The 20,386-nt window shown below is 50.1% G+C and overlaps 1 protein-coding gene and 1 long non-coding RNA gene across 15 annotated transcripts in view; one reads left to right on the top strand and one right to left on the bottom strand.

The window, feature by feature from the left end:
• The window catches only part of ATP2B2 (ATPase plasma membrane Ca2+ transporting 2), a 385,851-nt gene that overhangs the window by 184,798 nt on the left and 180,667 nt on the right, over positions 1 to 20,386 (bottom strand). For 11 of the 13 annotated variants that reach the window (XM_058726006.1, XM_058726005.1, XM_058726008.1 and 8 more), the window contains one exon: positions 19,091 to 19,185. The exons of 1 other annotated variant lie outside the window; for it this stretch is intronic. The gene's annotated coding sequence lies outside the window, so the exon portion shown is untranslated. Of the gene's footprint in view, positions 1 to 5,489; positions 5,583 to 19,090; positions 19,186 to 20,386 lie in introns of all 13 variants that reach the window. One more of the 13 variants, XM_058725997.1, reaches the window with a different exon arrangement.
• Positions 172 to 11,666, top strand: LOC131509813 (uncharacterized). Of its 2 annotated transcripts, none has more exons than XR_009260707.1 (3): positions 172 to 345; positions 10,549 to 10,760; positions 11,343 to 11,666. It is a non-coding gene; the product is annotated as an uncharacterized LOC131509813 (long non-coding RNA). The 2 variants fall into 2 exon arrangements; XR_009260706.1 differs by having other exon boundaries at positions 173 to 345; positions 10,552 to 10,760.

The raw sequence follows: 20,386 nt of genomic DNA, 5'->3' as shown, positions 1-20,386 counted from the left end.
TTCTACTTTGAAGGGCAAGGCTTGTTTAGATCTCCAGGTTTTAGATATGTGTGTGTGCATGTGCATGTGCGTGTGTTGAATGCCACAGCCGTGTTATTTATAGTCAGCTCTCATACAGGTTTTTATCATTCCTTGCCTGCGCGGCTAAAAATAACGAATGACAAAGGTCATGTCTGCTCCTACCTATTGGAGGAATCTACAAAGAATGAAGCTTTTGATTCACTGACTTGGGGAAGTGAGAACTCTCCTGCTGGCCACAGCCCCTGGAATTCTTCACCAGGTCTCGCTGGCCCATGCCAAGGACATGGGGGAAGCTCAGGGAGGTCTGCCTGTCTCTCTGGGAGGGTGAGTCCTGGACTGTCACCTCTTCCACCAGCCTGGGGAGGACGTGGGGGAACAACTGTAGATTAAAGGGCGGGAGTCCCAGGCCCTGGTTCCAGGGGTGTGACATGGGCCTCAGTTTCCCTGTATTCAAAATGAGAGGGGTGGAGAAGGTAGGTGCTGAGAACGTTCTCCTGATCCTAAATGCAGAGGTGCTCTAGTCTGATCTCCCTGCCCTCCACTCTGCACCACTGTGGACTCACTGAATATCTACCGGCCCCTGTTAATGATAATAGCATTGAGGATTCCTGTGATCAGAGCCAGTATTTGTGGGGTGCTGATGATGTGCCAGGCACATGCCTTTAGGTGGAGTAAACTCACTGACTCTACACACCCACCTGGGGCAAGGAAACTTGGCATCCCCATCTGACAGAGGAGGGAGGGGACAGAGCCCCAAAGGTGAGGTTGCATGAGTGCCAGCTGACACCAGGCAGTGATGGCTCCAGAAAGTGACCGGGTGTCTGCCGTCTGGGCATGTGCTTGGCACCAGGTACTGAGCTGGGAACAGCAGGCAGGAAGACTGACACACCCAGAGCTCACTTTCCCCATTACCGAGGGAGCCATGGTCCCAGCTATGATGACTCTCATGCAGTGTGGGGAGTGGCAGTGGAGGGACGAGGGCCTGGGGCAGCCTGGAGGAGGATGCCTCCGTATGGCCCCATGGAGGCACCAGTGAGGAGCTCACTTTACTTGGTCGTTGCCAGTGGAAAGGTGAAGGGGAAAAGCATTCCAGGCGGTGGGCACAGCAAGAGTGGGGCAGGGGTCAGGCGCAAGGGCAGGGATGCTGGAAAGGTGGGGCTGGGGAGTGGGGTGGGAGACACAGAAGGCAACTAGAACCCCACAGCAAGGAAATTAGCATTTTGCCTGTGGGCCAGAATCCCCCAGAACTTAGTAATGGTGGTTGCCAATTCCATGAGTATATATTTAAAAAAAAAATCAACTCTCTCTTAAAAAAAAGTATACACCTACTTGGTATTATCTTAAGCATATACAGCCACGAGATCATGGATTTGCTTTGCCAGTTGTATTTTTCTCCTAGCATGTTAAAATAAGTGCACGGCTATTAAAATAGAAAGGACGCACTTGTTCACTCCCCAGAATGGTGGCCTGAGTGTGCCCTTTGGGAAACACAGCTTGGCCTCAGCCTGCGGGTGGTTGTAGGTGGCTGATCTGATCTGGGTTGTGTGGTAGGACTTCTCAGCGATGAGAAGGGGCAGGAGGACATTCCTGGGGGTGGGCCCCCACCCCTATGGCCACATCTTGGGGTACCAGCATGCCCCTAGCTGAGCACTGTTCATCGCCTCCTTCTCGGCCTCAGCTCTCTGGCTTCCCCTGAGCCCGGGAGAGCTCAGTCCTGGATATACTCCTTTCCCAGCCAAGAGCTTCTGCGGCCCGCTCTGACCTCAATGACTAACACACATTCCTGGCCTAGTTAGAAAGCCCCTCGCCTCTCATATTTATAGCCACCTCCCGACTCCACTTGAGCCTCTGAGGGAGGCCTGGGCCTTCTTAGCCACCCCCGCCCTGCCCTGAGTCTTGCTTGTCCTGACAGACATTGTCAGACTCTCTTCTTTGAGAGAAGAGTGGAGTAAGGGTTTCATTCTGAGTGACAGCGGCCAAGTAGCTTCTCCTCCGCATACCTCATCCGTAAAATGAGAGGCATCAGACCACCAGGTTGGGCTGGCTGTGGTGAGGAGTCAGTGAGATCCTGGTTCTGAAATACCAGGAATGACTAATGCTTGTGGACTGCCCATTATAGACTGGGCCATATTCTAAGCTCTGGACACATACCAACCCATTTAATTCTCATAACAACCCTATGAGGGACAGACTATTATTATCATGCCCGTGTCGCAGGGGAGGAAACTGAGGCACAGAAAAGTTAGGTAACCTGTCTGAGGCTACACAGCTAGCTGGGATTCAGAGTGGACTTCAGACTTGGCTCAGAGAGTGGGTCCTCATCCATACAGTGGACTTGCCCCGCATTTGTTCCCTGCCTTTGGGATCTCCTTACTTAGTTGAGCACATCACCCCTGTCTGCAATAAAGTAAGTGGCTAGGGCAGCCACATAATGGCCTCAGGCATTTTTCCCCCTCCGAGGAAGTTGGTGAGGACAGGGCTCATGAGGGAACAAAGCAGGAAGGGGCTGAGAATCACAGCTGGGACTTCTGTCACGGCACCTCTCTTTATACTGGGGGACTCTGAGTCCTTTTTTTCTAGGGAAAAAAGGAAGAGCAGGCTGGTATCTGGTGGCAAGTGAGAGGGCGGGCCATGGAAAGGGAGCCCTCCGTTGCCACGCCTCCAGCCCCACCCACTTCTGACTTCTTTGGCCCTTGCCTCTCAAAGGGGGAAAACATACAATAAATTTTATTCACCTACAGGTTTTAGGTTGAATGCATCCCACGAGTGTTTATAGTAGCCAACAGGGATTCCAAGAGGGACAGGAGAGCTAATACTCTCAGGGGTTTACTCTGCATGGTGCAAAGGAGTTGAGGAAATGTCCCATCTTGCTGCTCTTCCTAAAATCAGTCCTAAGAGATAAAACCCTGTTCTCAAACTCAAATAAAACTTCAAGTCGTGGTTTCAGGATCCTGGAGTGGAAGAAAGGTGTCGGGCTGCCTGTCCTTAGCCAGAAAATTGATGGCCGACCCTGATTTAATTAGCTTTTCCTTCCAATGATTTAGGGAAGCCTGTAATTAGCTCAGGGGCCCAGAGGGAGAGGCTGGGTGTGGGAGCCAGCACGGGAGCAGGCAATAAGGGGTGGGGGTGGGGTGGGGTAGGGGCTAGTTTGAAGCTCAGACTCCCAGTCCTGTCAGGTAATGGAGGATGGGAGAACCATCTGCTCCCCATGGCAGGTGGGTAGAGAGACATCCTAAATAAATGCAGAGTGAGAGAAGGGGGCTGGGCAGGGGCAAAAGCGCGAGCTTAGAGACTGTGCCTTGACATTTTGACTTGTATTGGACCAAACTACGTGACTTCTGCAGGTGACATATCACCACGGCTTCGGAGCCAGGCACTGAGGCTGAATTGCTGCAGATAAACTCTCCAGGGCCCTTGCAGGTGCTGCGGAGCTCCTCCAATAGTGTCAGGCATTAAAGCAGCATTTTCCCAGCTAGTAGCAGGGCAAACCCCGCTCTCAGTTCTGAGGAGGAGGCTCCCAAAACAGGGCCTGCACCTCATGTAGGTAAGGGGTCATTAGCCAGACATAGGCAAGCTCTGGCCCGAGCCCCTTGCCAGCTGGACTTCAAGGGCACACACATCCCAAATGGGCAGATTGCCTCTCTATGGACCCCCAGCCCCTACAGGCCCGAGCTTAGTGGGTTTCCTTCCAAGCTCTGCACCTGTCCCCAGATGGTTTTCACAGGGAAGCAGAGCCAGTCCCACCTTTCGGGGATTCAGCCACACCTCTGTGTTTCCAGAGAAACACCCATAAATAAGCAGTCCAGCAATGGTGCCGAATTTACAGGCCATCTTCAAGAATAAGACCTGGGACCTGGGACCAGGAAGCCTTTCATTCATAAACTTTCAACCTGAGAACTTTCACAGACACTAATAAACCCACAGCCAGAGGATGGTTTAGTGATTATGGATGGGTGTTTTAATCCTTGAGGACAGTTTGTTCTTGATCACTGAGCTGCCCGTGGATACTCTTTTTTGAGGTGTTTTGGGGACATCATTAGCCCTACCATGGCCAGTCAATATAGGAGCAGTGTGGAAATCATGTAAAGTGACAGTGGGAAAAGAGGTAATACTGTATAGATGTTTATAGCCCGGGTGCTTGTGTTGTCTGGGATATAAAGACAAATTGTGAGTGCCTTAGGGAATTTGGTCTGTGTGTGAGCAGAGAAGTCGGAGGTAGCCATGGGCCACGCAGGTAAGGAGCAAGCGCACTTCCTGACACCATCTTCAGAATGCCTACTATGTGTCAGGGACCATGCTACGTGCTTTCACACACATCATCTCTAACTCCTACAATAACTCTGCTAGGGAGGCAGTATTAGCCCATTTATAGCAAACATTGGGAGGTTACTTGCCCAATGCCACCCAGCCAGAATGCGCAGAGTTTGGACTTGAATCTAAGTCTGTCAGATACCAGAGTCTGTGTTCTTTCACACTTTACAGAGGTGTGCTGGTGGGGTTGGAGATTAAAAGAAAAGGAGGACTAAATGGGTAGGCAGGGGGCAGAAAGGAAAGTAGACGTTAAATTCAGGTTTTTAAATGTATTCTGTGTACCTGCTATGAGCCAGGCCACCGAGATGAAAAGGACAGAATGCCTGTCCTCTAGGGGCTCATGGTCCCGTGTACGTGTACTGCTAAGCCCTATGTGACCAGTCTTCCTTTCCAGTGTACGTGTACTGCTAAGCCTTACTTGAAAAGTCTTCCCTTCCCCAGTTCAGCAGCTGACCCTTCTACCCTGGACCCCTTCTCCCTGAACCCTTGACTGGTTTCTATCCTATTCTCTACCCCCAGCAATGTCTGCAGCCCCAGCCTCGGACTTGGGAACTAGTCTCATTGGTTGTTTGTGGGATACCCATGCTTTGCTTCTCAGCTGCTTTGCTTATTCCCTTCATCATAACAATTCTCTATGTGAGGCTCAGAGAGGTTAACTAGCTGGCTCAGAGTCACACAGCTAGGAAGTGGAAGAGCCAGGATTTGATCACATATCTGTCTGCCTCCACAGCCTGAGGCTTTCTCTGTGATCCTGTCTCCCCTGTGACCATCATGCCCATTTCCTTTCTATCTTCCAGGTCATTCCACTGGAAGTGACTTGCTTTGAGCAGAGCCTCTGCTGAAACCGGCTTTGCACTTGTTAGCTGGAGGGAGGAGATACATTTTGGAAAGCACCCAAGAAAAAAGACACTCGAAATAACTTTCCTTCATGGCTCCTACTGCCAAAATGCACTGAGCCCCAAATGGGAGCAGGCCTCTGCAAGACTCACATTGATGCTGTCCCTTTGGCTGGGGTTTACAGCTGACAGTGCACTTTCCAAGTATTACCTCATAGATCCCCACAGCAGCACTGAGATGGGTGTCCTGAACCTCCTTTACAAATGAGGAAGCTGGAGGCTCAGGATGGTAATGGGACTCGCTCAAGGTTGCATCCCTACCTGGGGGTGACCTTGGATAAGTCATGTTCCCTCCCAGAGCCTCAGGTTCTTCATCTGCAAAGATGATGATGGTGTTGGCTTCCCAGAGTTACTCTGAAGGTTAAGGAAGAGAAAATAGGTGGAAGAGTCAAGCACAGAACCGGACCCACAAGAACTCCTCCACAGCTACTAGATGCGTTAACTCTCCACACAAAGCAAAGATCACAATCATGCAGACCGAGTAAAGAAAGGCCAAGAGTGAAAGGTTCTCAGGCTACTCCTGTACACACAGGCAGGCTGGCCGCTGCTGACAATGATAACAATGGCTGATTTTTATTGTTTAATCCTCTGCACATGCTGTCTCATTTCACCCTCATCACCAGCTGCAGGAAGTGAGTACAATATTTATCCCCATTTTACAGATGAGGAAATGGCGGTACAGTCTGGTTAAATACATGGGAGCCAAAGAGAACTTTTTCAGTAAGAAAGAAAAGATAACTCAAGTTCAGAGTGTGACAAGCCTGTAAATTAACTCTCTTCCCCAAAAATACTCCTCTAAAACTTCTCTCCAGAACATGACTCCCCTCTTTTTCTTCCTCAAGCCCTCTAGCTATCACGTAGTGACTTCTTTACAACAGAGCTCCTCCCTTAGTCACCACAGAGTGGAAAATGGTAAGATTCAGGAACCCCCGGGAATCCCAGGCCCTTACCTGCTAAGCCAGGGCCGAGAGTGAAGCTGGAGCTTTATACATTGTAAGTCTCCGCTATGGCTTTGGAAGTGGGGGTGGCTCTTGCTTCACACTCAGCTACACCCCTGATGCATGGTGCAAATGGTATTTAATTAACAAACATCAGATTTCAAATATGCTAATAAAAGAACCCTGGCCTGGAGAAAATTCCCCTTTTAGCTCTCTTCCCTCACCTGGTCCAAAGTCTGATTGATTACCTGGGGAACCCTGTGGCTTGCAGCCAGGAGAGGGAAACCAGCATGTTGCCTGTTGACTGCACTAAGTGGTCAGACACAACAGGTTCAAGCATTTCTCTCTGGGCCTCAGTTTCCTTTCCTCTAAAATGCAGGAGAAAAGTAAAAGAAAGCAAACTGGCAGGACTGGACTGGGGTAGAGGCTGTAAACCAGCCACTTGGGAGAGCAGCCAGCTTAAAATAAATTTGTTTGTTTTGCTAAGAGCTTAAAATAAATTTGAACTAAGTGCCAATGTTTAAAAATTGGGAAACTGTGCATAAGAATCCAGATTTCTGGCTTCTCTTAAAATATTGCTCAAAAAAGTGCTGCCTATCCTGGGGTTGGCTGGAGGTAGGTGAGGCCACAGAGATGGGCAGCTGGTCACCACTTCAGCCCTCTCCCCATGTGACTTCATTAAGGCAGGTTCTCACCTGGATTCAGCAGGTGAGTTAACAATGCCTGTTGAATCTCTCCTGAAAGTTGGGGCCCTTCCAGGGAAGAGACTGGGCTTTTGGCATACGACCTTTCTTCTATTTAATAAACACTCCTTATATGCCAGGGGTTATTTTAAACATGCCAGGTATAGTCCTAAGTGCTATACACACACCAATGAATTACTTCATTCTCATAAAACCTCGTGGAGTAAGTATGATAATTACCACACCCATTTTACAGATGAGGACAGAGGCACAAAGATGTTAACTCACTTGCCTAAGGCTACATGGCCAGTAAGTGACAGACTTGGAGTTTGAACCCTGGCAGACTGGTTCCCAAATCTGTGCTCTACCTGCTGTATAATGCCACTCACCCACCTTTTCTGGGTTAGTGGCCACCTTTTCTGGGTTAGTGTATGGCTTCGTCTAAGTTTCCATGTCCCGATATGAAAACTAAGTCATCACCCCCCTCCGCTATTTCTCTTCCCTCCTCTCCTATATTTATTACTTCCCTCCCTCACGGGTACTGCTCTTATCCCCATTTTAAGTTGAAGAAATTGAGGCACAGAGAGGTTGACTTGTCCAAGGTCATGTGGCTGGAAGCAGCAGAACCAGGGTTCAACCCAGCCAATCTGACTGCAAAATCTGTGCTCCTGGCCCCCTTTATCTCCCCAAGAACCCACCCTTGCCACTTACTTCTTCCCGCCATTTCTTCACTCACCTATCCATCCAACACTCAACTCAGATCCTGTGCTGGGTATGGGGGACACCTATATGGTGCATCGAGGTTGGCTGGGGTGGGCAGGTGACATCCTGCTCCCAGAACAGGAACTGCCCATGACCACTCCCTCTGGAGTTGAGGCCAGTGGGAGAACTGGTTTCCAACTGACAGCCCTGGAGAGCTTAAGAGGAAGCAGCAGAGGGAAGCCGGCTGGCCCCTGGCAGCTTCTTGTAGGGCAAGGCCTCAGCAAGGCACTCAGAGATTCACAGACCCTATTCTGCAGCTGGAGTACTGACTGATCTTTGGGTTCTGGCTCTGCCACTGACATGCTACGGGGGCCCTGCACAGGGAGCTTCCCCTTTCTGGGCCTCGGTTTCCCCACCTGTAAAATGGGGACATTATAGCACTGGATGTTGCCAACTGGCAGCTTAGAGGCCAGATCCAGCCTACAAACATATTTTGCTTGAGGATCTGCTGAGTGATTTTTTTTTTAAGTAAACTTTTTGTTTTAGAACACTTTTATATTTACAAATAAAAAATGGCTAAAATAAAAGAACACTTTTATTTTACAAATTTACAACTACCAGGTAGTTGTCCTAGTATTAAGAGCTTATACTAGTATGGTACATTTTCACAATTAATGAATAAATATTGATATGTTAATATTAACTAAAGTACATAATTGATTCAAATTTCCTTAGTTTTTATCTATAACCCCTTTTTTTCCCCCTCCAGGATCCCACATTATATTTGGTCATCATGTCTCCTTAGGTTCCTCTTAGCTGTGACAGTTTTGCAGAATTAAAAAAAAAAAATTAAATTAGAATGCCTCGGAAGGCATGTTTTGGCATACTAGAATTATTCCATGTTTTGATTTGGGTAATGGTAACACATGTAAAATATATATGTAAAAATCACCAAGTGATACATTTAAGATTAGCATACTTTACCACTTCAATGTATGTATGTCATGCCTCCAAAAAAAAAAAAAAGAAAGAAACAAAGAAAGAAAGAAAACCTGAGTGACCCTCTCCAACTTGCCAGTCTCCAGCACTCCCTATTACACTCTTCTCAGAAGTGCTCATGCCTTTGTATCATCTCCATGGCATCTGTAATCACCACAAGGTATATAAATAAGCCTCTGCTAGTTTACTCATCTATAAAATGGGTATAATGATATTTTCTACCAGATAAGGCTGTAGTGAAGATTAGAGAGATAATGTATATAAAGTTCTTAGCACAGTGCCTGGTGCATAGTAAGTATTCAAGAAATAGGAACAATTATTATTATTGCTTGGGTAGTATTTACATTATTAAAATGGGTACATAACTAATCTTTCCCCTTAAAGCAAACCCCATCCTTTCCTTCCTCTGTGTCCATGCCTCCTCTTATGTCTCTGTTCCTCCCTGCCAGGGAAGACCCAAACTCTGATGGGCAGAAGGTGAAAGAGACAGGGACAAGTGTCCCACCAGAGGTGGTCCATCTGCTAATGGAACTGAGATGACTGAGGATGATTCCCAAACCTGTCCCCAAGGTCCAAGGAAACTTTGCTGGAAGTTGGAGTCCCAATTCTTCCCTTTCTTATGGAGCACCTTGGGATATAAGAAGCTCTGCAGTTTTCAGACATCTGCCCCCCAAAGCTGCATCCTGTCCCCCCCAAGCATCCCCTGGCCAAAGATTCTGGGGACAGTGGGGAAGCTGGCAGGCTTTTGGAGGGATGCTGTGGAAATCATGGGGAGAAGGTAACCTCCTGCCTGGCTCTCTGCTGACCTAGCCTCTTGGGGGGTGCCAGCTTTTGCTGCGGGGCACCCCCAGATCTGTGTCTGGAAGCAATGAGGTCAGGGAAGGCAGGTTCTCAGATGCATTTGAGTGACCTCTTGCAAACTAAGCTCTTGGTAAGATGTGCTAAGAGGTGACTAAAGAGGGTTGGCCCTCTGAGATGGCCACCTCTGAGATGGTGAGGTGAGCAGAAATCAGGGGCTGGAGGTTGGGAGGCCAGGGCTGGGTCTTGTCTTGCTCTCTGACTTTCTGTATGACTGCTGGTAAGTCCCCTTCCCTCTCTGAGCCTCCTTTTCCAATAATAATAATAATAACAATAATAATAATAACAATAATAATAATTGTGTCCCTGATGAGTCCCAGGCCACAGACACAATAGTTATTATTATTGTTATTATTATTATTATAGTAACAACAATAGTGATAATGGTGGCAGTGATGGTGGTGATAATGGCTCCCAATTTAAGTATGAGGTAGAGAATAAGCCCTTTATGTGTGCAGCATAATTTCATGCTTGTAAGTATCCCATGAAGTCGGTCCTGTAATTGTCTCCATTTCACATATGAAAAAAATGGGGCTCAGAGGGTCAAGGACCTAAGACTTCCCAGCTACAAAGTCTGCAGACACAGGATTCAAACCCTGGGTCTAGGTCATCTCCTTTGTGGCTACACCTATGAGATGAGCAAGCAGCCTAATGGGTCTCCTGACTTTCCTTCCAGCACTGACCCTGCAGCTCTGAAGGCTGGTCCCGGGTCTGGGGAGCAGCAGGGGGCAGGGACGATGCTCTGAGCTCCAGAGCACTTACCTATGCTAAGGTCTCTATGGTCTCATCTGACCTTAGCAACGGCCTTACGGAATAGGGACCGTTGGCACCACCTCCATTTACAGGGTGGGAAACTGAGGCACAGAGAGGCAGAGGTAAGCGTGCAGTCACACAGGTGTCAGGGTTTGAACCTGGGCCATGTGGCTCTGGAGCTCATGCTCTTCTATGCTTTAGCAGCCCTCCGGAGGAGGGGGGCCCGCAGAGCTGAGTGAGGCCAGAGACTGTCCCCCACGGGGGGCTCCTTGTCAGTCTGCACAGGGCTTGTCCAGACCAGGCCTCACCCTCCAGCCTGCCTCCTAGCCCAGGGCTCAAAGGTTTACAAGTACTCCCTCTTACATGACGAAGCTGTTTCCATCTCAGCAGCTCCCCCTGCACTGGAGACCCAGGCCCTTGAGCAGTGCCCCGTGAACCCATTCTCCCATACCTGAGCTGGAGATGGTGGCGAATCCCCCGGTGTCCCCGATGAGTCCCAGGCCACAGACACAACCCCCCACTCCGACCTCTCGGCTTCAGCACGGACAACCACCGCAGAGTGGCTACACCCTGCGAGGTGGCCACCGGATCCAGTCCAGGTGCCAGTGGGGCTGCCTAGCTTTCTGGCCTTGGGAGCAGTGAGCGGGGAGGAGGAGGTGGGGAGGGGCAGGGAAGCATGGCTGGCCTCCACAGTGCTGTGTGCTTGGCAAAATAGTAGCCTCTGCCAAAGGCAGCATGGATGGTGGGTGTTTCTGTGCCCCCGGCTTCCTTCTGGGCCACGTTCACTTGAGGCTTCTGATCCTATCAGTGGCACTCTGGCTGCTCCAGTCCTGGTTACCTGGAAGTCCTTTTGTTCTGAGGACTCCCTGTACGACTGGCTGGTAGAGAGTGGCCCTGGGACCATGAGGAAAGGGCAGCCACCATGTGTCCACCTGGCCGGACCCAAGAACGGAGGTTTCCAATGAAATGGGCCATGTGAGTGTGAACGCTGGGGACAGGCCTGGCAGGGAGAGGTGGGGAGGGCCTGGGCCAAACACCCCGGATCTCGCCTCCTCCAGGAAGCCTCTCTGGACTAAAGGGAAGAGAGGTGACAGAGTCCCCCACCCACCTTGTCTCTCGGCCCCACGACACCCCTTGCTTGTTCCCTTAGAACATGCCCATCCTTTTCTCTCTGTTTACAGAGCACAGGAAGAAACCGTGCATTGTTTCCCGTCTGGCAGAGCAACGTGACTGGAGAGAGAGCACTTCCCACAGAGTGGTTTCCCGGCTTTTACAACCTTCCCCTTTGTGTGTTGACATTCTGTTTTATTTTAAACTTTTCAGGTGTGAGGAACTCACCCCTATTTTGTTTTTCACTTTTAAGTGAATGGATAGTGTGCTAATCACAACAGTTCCTGTTTGACAAATACTAGAACATCTATGCTGCAAACATATTATTTAGTCAAGGTAGCATCTTCCTTTCCTTTCCAGATTTTTATTTCTTAAAATACAGTTTAAATCACACAGGTACCGATGAATACTGACTACGCCAGTGCAGGGACCACAGGGATGGCGGTTCTTATAGAGTGATCCCTGGGTGGGGATGTGAGGCTCTCCCAAGCGTGTTTACCTCTGCTGCCCCTTCACTAAGTAGCCCCAGACCACTGCAAGTTTTAAGCTTGAGGGTCTTATTTTTCTGAGTGGCTTGTCTCTGCTCTTGGCTTCAATGCTGTGAGCTCTCCACGATGGCAGTGCGTTTGCTTCCAGTCTCAAACTCCCTCCCCTGTGACCTCATAATTTACCCCACCCAGCGGCTTCCTTGCACTTCCTTTACTCAACAAGTTCTGAGCACCTACTATGTGTGTGTGTGGGGGGGGGGGGGTGCTAGGGATACAGAGAGAAGCAGGACTTCCGCTCTGTGCTCAGGGAGGGAGAGGGTCACACAGACGTTGACATTGATCCATGTGCTCAGAGAGGGTTAGATCACCTCCTCTGGATCATAAGGCTAGAAGGAAATAGGGCATGAAAATCAGACCTATTTGAGTCTAAGACCCCAGCAAACTCCTTCCACCGCTCCACTCCTGCTGTGGGGCATTTAGGGTCTAGTGGGAGAGAGGTAACAAAACAACCAAATAAAACACATGTGATGGGTTCAACCACAGAGGCGTATCAGAAGAATGGCAGGGACCAGGAAGATGGAGTGATTCGTTTTCGTGGGGGCGGAGTTACACTGCGGGTAGTTCTGGGGGAGGTGAAACTTGAGCAGGGTCTTCCTGGTGACTCTTGTCATTGCAACTGTTTCTAAAGGAAGAGTAACAATGCCCCGAGTGAGGAGTGCTGGGGTTTTTAATGCATAAAATGCCTGACCATGAAGTGCATGAACTGTGTGCCATCTCTGCTCTTTGCCACATAACAGGGAGTGAGGCCCCTGTCCCTGGAAGGAACCAGGAAAAAATTTAAAAGTTACTAGTCAAGGATTCAGGGGAAAGCTTCTATCATTGGGTGAAGTTGCTGAAGAGTTCCTCAGTTCCTTCTAACAATAAGATCCAACGTATTTTATTTATTCTTGGCCCAGTGGAGGGAAGGCAGACCCCTTCTCACTTCTCCTACTGACTCAGGCAGGCCAAACCTGAGACCCGGGCTTGAGGGAGCTCAGTGACACCTGGGACCCCAGTAGCCTTTGATCCCATTGGATTCAGAAACAGTTTTGAGCAATTACCTCTCAGGCCCTTGTGTATTGGTTGCCTTAGTAACTCTCAAAGCAGCCCCTGAGGCAAGGGATGCTGTGCCCAGTGTATGGATGGGGAAAACTGAGGTCCATCAATGAGTGGCCCCATCTGGTCTCTCCAAGTCTGAGCACAGGGCTTCTGCCAGCACAACTGCCAGTACCCACAGAAGAAAGACCAAGTGAAGGGAACAGCCCAGAGGAGGGCATGTAGAGGAGGCCCAGAGGCTTCTGCTCTTGCCATTGGAGGTTGGACACCTGGCCTATCCACATGATGCTAGGGGCCCAGGAAGAGGGGGCAAGTCCTGCCTTACGACCAGCTGGTGGAATGGGCATGTGGCCTGCAAGGGCACCTTCCATCCTCCCAACCACCCCTGCAATGTGGCTGCTGGTTTATTTCCAGGAGAGCCAATCGAGGACCAGAGAAGGGAGGCCACTTGCCCAGCAGGACCCAATTTGAACCCAGAGTTTGTGCCCTCTCCACCACACCACGCGCCCACTCTACCCCCTACAAATGTTTTTGTTTCATCCTCACTTGGGTGCAGTTCAATACGCAGGACACCCCCCAGAGACACTGCAAACCCCAGCAGCATCATGACAAGGCCTGGGGGCAGACCATACCCTGCAACAGGAAGTACACGGGAAGACAGACTTGAGCGCAGCCCATCCCCAGCCTTCCTGACCACGGGTGCCCACAAGCCCGCCACTAGTGCTCTGGTGGTTTCCGTGAAGCACTTCTACTCAGCTCCTCTCTGGAAGTACAGTGTCTCTGGGACATTTACCTCCCCCAACTGCCTCCGGCCCCAGGCCCTGCCCTCTGCAGTCTGGGTGAGCTGATCCATTAATACAGTCATCTTGACAGGCATCCAACTAGGAGACATGGCCTGTGCTAAGCATTGACGGCTGTCCCTGTGAAGATGCTTTTGCCTCCAGTGCGTCGGAGAGGCCTTGGTTACCCGGACATGGGGCGGGGAGCATCTGATTTGGCAGCCTCAGCTCCAGGCTCTGCAACCCTGGGTGGGTCTCAGAGACTTCCAGATGTGTAGGGTAAGAAGAGAATTTATGGCACCCGGTGAGGCACAAACTCAGACCTCTGGATGGCTGCACTAAGTCAGAGGCTCCTGACACCTCACCACTGTCACCCGGAACCACTAGGCCTATGCAGGGCAGGAGGCAGTCGTACCAGGTCACACGGTGAGCTCCTGGCAGAGCAGGCCTGTGGGCATGGGAGGCTCTCTCTGCCCAGCCGGTCGCTGGGCTCCCTGGAGACTGCTCTCAAGAGCCATATGAGCTGTGGCCAGAACCCACCTGATCCCACACCTTGTCTGCAGGGGAGGAAGCTGAGGCCCGAAGACAGAAGCCGGAGAATGCTGGCTGGTTGCCCAGCACCACATGAGGTCCTTTCCAGACATCCCTCACTTGTGTGGTAGGAACTCACCTCCCCCCCCACCCCCCACCCTTTGCACATGAGGGAGCTGAGACTGGAAACATGGCAAGATTTGCCTAGAATCACAGAGCTTGGACTGGCGGCATTGGGATTTAAACCCAACACCGAGGCATGCTTGTGCCCAGTCTGGCCCACTCCAACCAGATCAGAGCACATCCTCCCCAGTTGTCACTGTGGCATCAGAAATGTAGATTGTCGGCTCTCCATTCAAGCGATATTTGGGGTGGGAGAGCTGATTTTAAAGATGAGGATCTGTCAAGAAGAGGGTGGGGGGTCTACCACTGACCTCTGACCTCTTCAGGGACTCTGGGCGAGCTGGGGATGCCACGGGGTGGCGGGCTTGGGTGCCTCTGCACTTGGGACTTCCTGTGTAACACAGACTCAGGAGTGGGTCTCATCCCAGAATGAAAAGTGAGTGACTGATTAGTTATCTGATTGCACCAAGAGCTAGTGGGGTTTCTTGGTGCTCTCAGAGCACTCAGGAAGGGCATTTTCCCTTCAAGGAGACAAAGACAAGAAACAGTCTGGGAAAGAAGCCTTTTCCCTCCCCGCTGAAGATCATTGCTAGGAAAGGCCCTCTGGCCCACGGCACGTACCTGTCCAATAATAGTAGCCAGCTGCATGCCTGCCTGTCCCGTGGCCCTCCCCTGTGACTGCCTCGAAGGCTAGGACTCTGGCTTCCCGAGTTCCCTGAGTTCAGCACAGTCAGAGCTGACAGAAAGCTTGGGTTCAAGTCTGCTTGCTCTTCATGTTAGATGATGGCTGGCCCAAGAGACCCACGCTAAGGTTTGTTAAGGCCAAGAGTTAATGGGAAGCTCCTGCAAGCTGAGGAGTCAGTGATTTTGAGAAGGATGTTGCCCTTTTGGAAAACGATGTAAAATATTCTTTGAGTCTATTTAAGAAATGTCATGAATGCACTGACGGCCCTTCCAGAATCCACTTCAAACAATGATGATAGCGTTATGGGTTGAATTGGGCCTTTCCTCTCAGAGGTACTTTGGAGTTCTAACTCCCAGTAACTGTGAACGTGACCTTATTTGGAAACAGGATCTTTATGGAGGCACGCAAGTTAAGATGAGGTCATTAGGGTGGGCTCTGATCCAACATGACTGGTGTCCTTATCAACAGGAGAAATCTGGAAGCACACAAAAGCATAGAAGATGATACGAAAGGTGGGGGGAGGATCAGGGTAATGCACCCACAAGCCAAGGAATGCCAAAGATTGCCAGTAAACCACCAGGAGCTAGGAACAGATCCTCCTTCATAGGGCTTGGAAGGAATCAATCCAGCTGACACCCTGGTGTCAGGCTTCCAGCTTCCAGAATGTGAGACAATAAGTATCTGTGTCTTTAAGCTACTCAGTTTGTGGTGCAAACTGGGGTTGTTGCGGCAGCCCTGGTAAACTAATACAGAGAGCAAACTTTCTGTTCCCAGGGCTTGTGCAGTTGAGATCCTGACATGGTCCCAGAAGAAAGGGGCCTGGGGTCCTCACCATTTGAGGCACCTGTTCTCACTGGGGACCACCAGGAGAACAGAAACCTGCTGAGCACTGTTAATATCCCAAGCAGTGCTGGACTCTTCAGATTTCCTCCCGCACTTAATGTTTCCAATATGGCTTCTTACTCCCATTTTAAATTATTTTTTTTTAATGTTTATTTATTTTTGAGAGAGAGACACAGAGTGCGAGCAGGGGAGGGGCAGAGAGAGAGAGAGAGAGAGACAGAATCTGAAGAAGATCCCGGATCTGAGCTGTCAGCACAGAGCCCAATGCAGGGCTCAAACTCACAAACCATGAGATCATGACCTGAGTTGAAGTCGGACGCTTAACTGACTGAGCCACCCAGGCGCCCCTTCTTGCTCCCATTTTAAAGAATATAAAACTGAGGTGGGAGAGTATGTCAACAACTTCCCCAAGATTGCATTGCTGGGACCTGAAACTAGTGGAGGTGGGCCAGGCAGCCAGGAGCCATGTCACCTCCCCGGACAGAACCCGTGTGGAAAGAGCTTCCCAGAGTTCACAAGCTGCTTTTAGAGGTTTGGATGCATTTTTTTTTTTTTTTATCTGTGGCCTGTATTTCAGACCCTGGGGCAGTCTGGCCACGGGAGGGCCCAGGTTTGTCTCCATTCTCTCCTTGAGGAAAACAGGATGGAAGGAAATGTCCCAACTCCCTACAAGGATAAGGTGTTGAAAAATCCTCAAGTACTCTCGAACCCTCATTTGCATAGGTTTTCGCCCCTTATGGGGCACTTTTCCATGTGTTGTCCCCTCCCCCCTGCCCTCAGCACTGCCAGCAGATGGGAATTACTGTCCACATCTGAAGGAGGCATGAGTTGCTTTGTAAACTGGGGTTAGTGACAATAGCCTCATACATTGCTCTGACATGGAAATTCTGCCAGACCTCCCAGGTTCGAATCCCAGCTAGGGTAAGTGATACAACACTCTGTCCTTTAGTTTCTCATTTTGTAAAATGGGGATAGTGGTTGTGCCTACCTTATTATAAAAAGTGATTGCTATTACCGTTATTAATTCATTCCGCCAACATTTGAGGGCCTCATGTGTGGAGTCAGACTGACTAGGTTCAAATCCCTACTTGCTACTTACTCACTGGACGACTACGGGCATTTTACTTAACCACTCTGTGCCTTGGTATCTTTTTCTGTAACATGGGGATAATAAAAGTACATATGTCACAGGTTGATGGTGAGGATAAGGGGCTGGTTCCCTCTAGGTGCTGAGTAAATCCTACATACTGTTGTCACTGATGTCAGAGTTATTGGGTTTCCTGTTGGGTCAGGCCAAGCCTCCATATCTGCCCTGGGAGAAACTCACAATCATCCTGGACGGATCCCCTCTGGAGGCTGGAAGGTCAGGTTGGAGCCAGGGCAGCCCCACCTCTGTCTTCCCTGGATTCTCCTTGCCCATCCCCCATTCAGACCCAGCACCCCAACCCCCCAAGCCCTCTCCCAGCTGCAGAGGAATGTTTCCCAAACATGCACCACATCACTAGAACCCTCCAATAGCTTTGTCACTACTCCATGCAGACCCCTCCAGCCTGCTGTCCTCCTCACTCTTCCCCAACCCCGGACCTCTGCATGGCTGGCTGCTTTCTCCATGGAGACCTCCAGTCAAATGTCCCCTCCTCAGGGGACTGCCGGCCAATGCCACCCTGCCACCCGCTTTGTTCTGTTCACAATGCTTGTTATGCTCTGATGCTATTTATTTGGTCACCTGTCCACTGGAGTGTCAGTACCATGAGGACAGGGGTCTTGTTTGTTTCACTCTTGAAGGCACCCTGGGGTGAATAAAAGCCTAACAGTGACTGCACACAAAGGGTGCTCAATAAACACTTAAGAATAAGCAAACAGGTGGTCAGGCTCTGGCTTTAGGCATCCTTTAGGAAATGATAATGCATCTTTTTCATTATGTAATAAAAGCGGCTAAACCCCACAGTGAAAACTCTGCTAGGCAATTGTCAACCATGGGCCTGGGAAGCCTTTCAAGTCATCTTGGGAAATGAAGAGGGGTGGGGCGGGGAATGTCACCTTCTCCTCCCATAAATGGCTCAGAGATGGCTCTCTTCAACCTCCTTCCCCACCCACGCTTGTCAAAAGCTGCTGGGTTTAAACACCCATGTTTCTGTTCCATATTATCGATCGTTTAATATTCAAGAGATGGCATAAATAAATATGTGAGCAATTATGTAACATGTTTGGAAACAATCTGGTTAGCCCTGAAGTGCTGGGGCGAGAAACAAAACTTCAGCAAAGCCAGAAGCCTGGGTGATCTGTGAGGCGGGGGACAGAGGTGCGTGGCCAGTCTGCCTGTCTGCTCCCTCCCCAGTTCTGTCCAGAGGTATTCCTCTCCCTCAGCCCAGGCAGAGTGGGGTAGTAGGCATTGAGCGCAGAATCTTGGAGGCGCATCCTGGTTCCCCCTGCTCCTGTCTGGGAGGTTACTTCTCTCTGGGTCAGTTTTCCCATCTGTGAAAGGACTAACAACACCGCATGGGAAGGTCAGGTGAGATGCTGACTCAGCTCTGGCTCAGAGGACAGTCTTTCTGAAGGTAAGTTGGGTCTGATGCCGAAAGATGAGCTACATGAACTCTGGTTCCTGACATAGGGGGATGGAGGGTGCAGGCCTGGGCTTTGAGGTTCACAGGTGTATTAATGCAAGGTGGACTGAGCAAGGCAATAACAGAGCCCCAAAGAATGGGCTTCAGGAATACAGAGAAAGACATGCTTCCCAGTGAGGAGCAGGAGAAATCTTACAGAACTGCCAGATGGGCTGGCCCCAGAAGGTTGAGTGGGATTGTGACACCAGAGAGAGGGCCGCCCCATTTAACAAACACACATTAGGCACCTAGCGTGTCTGTCCATTCTGCAAGCATTTATTGAGCACCTACTAGGTTCCAGCAACTCTGCTAAGCACCTTACATGGGTCATCTTTGCTTGGAATTCACAAGAGGGAGATGCTGCCATTTTCCCCCATTTTACATATAAGGGTGAGACTCAGCTCAGGATGACAAGTGATGCTGCCTTCCTTCTCCAACTTCTAGGCCGTAATCCCTATTTAAATGCAAAAGGGATGTGGGGCAGTTTTCCCAAACCAAAACAATGGTGCATAAATAATTCATGTGTCTTCTCTGAGGTTGCAGAGGGAAGGGAGCTGCCATCAAACTCTGCTTTCTTGCTCAGCTGACCCTCCATTTAGCAGCCCCCCAACAGTGCCCTCTTCCACATCTATCCCACTCCCACCCCAGCCAAACCCATCTCCAACTTACCCCTCTGCGTCTTCTGGTCAAATGAAAGGCGCCAGGATTCAGGAAATGGGGCCCATGTCTTGCTGGCTCTGGGGACTGGATGATGAAGTTCAGCTCTGGAAAAGGGGAGATGGCATTGGTTAGGGGTGGGTGACCTGATGGGGAGCCAGTCAGGAAAGAACAGGAAGGGAACAGTGCAGTGGAGTGGGACCTAGGTGCCAGCACTGGGTGAGGGCCTGAGTCAGGGGTAGATGGAGACAGAGGAGAAGCAGGAGTGGCTCAGTTCCCCAAATACCTCCCAGGAGCTGACCTCGCCATATGGGGACCCACCCCCTGACTTCCCCGTCAAGACCTCCCAGGCCTCAGGCCCTCTTAGGGGAGCAAGTCCATTACCAGCAGGGTGTCAGATGGGGTATTTCATCTGCTGGCTGGTGTGGCCTTCAAGGGCAGAAGGAGTGGGACAGAGTGGGCAGGGGTGTGCACAGAGGCCTTGGAGCAAGAGTCTGATTCTGCTTCTCCATCTGCAGGACAGAAATACTAATACCTAATATTCAGGAGTTTTGAGAGGAGTAACGGAAGTATAATATGTGTAAATGCCTTCACTTGTATATGTGTTTAATAAATAGCAGAAGAGAGCTAAATGTCTCTCCTGTATCAGGTTCCCTTTCTGTACCTATCTATCCATTTATTCATTTGTAACTTTCTATTTGGAGATAACTGTCCATTCAAGGCAAGCTTTAAAGAAATGTATAGGGGGGCGCCTGGGTGGCGCAGTCGGTTAAGCGTCCGACTTCAGCCAGGTCACGATCTCGCGGTCCATGAGTTCGAGCCCCGCGTCAGGCTCTGGGCTGATGGCTCGGAGCCTGGAGCCTGTTTCCGATTCTGTGTCTCCCTCTCTCTCTGCCCCTCCCCCGTTCATGCTCTGTCTCTCTCTGTCCCAAAAATAAATAAAAAAACGTTGAAAAAAAAATTAAAAAAAAATAAATAAAGAAATGTATAGGGAGGTCCAGTGCTCATTCCCCCAGCTGACCCCAGTGCTAGCATCTCATAGCACAGGGAGGTCCAGGGAACCTTCCTCTGGCTGACCCCAGTGCTAGCATCTTGTACCACGATGAGCTCTCATGCACCTTCCCCCAGCTGACCTGAGTCAACATCTCACGCTTAGTGCTCTGGCAAAACGAGGCACGTGACATTAGTACAGTCCCTGGAGCTAATTCAAATTTCACCAAGGTTACATGTACTTGTGTGTGTGTGTGTGTGTGTGTGTGTGTGTGTGTGTGTAGGTCTATGCAATAGTATCACTTTGTAGTTTTATGT

The sequence above is a fragment of the Neofelis nebulosa genome, chromosome 4, assembly GCF_028018385.1.
Source record: "Neofelis nebulosa isolate mNeoNeb1 chromosome 4, mNeoNeb1.pri, whole genome shotgun sequence".
NCBI classification, from domain to species: Eukaryota; Metazoa; Chordata; class Mammalia; order Carnivora; family Felidae; genus Neofelis; species Neofelis nebulosa.
This window is presented reverse-complemented; position numbering and strand designations above follow the sequence as displayed.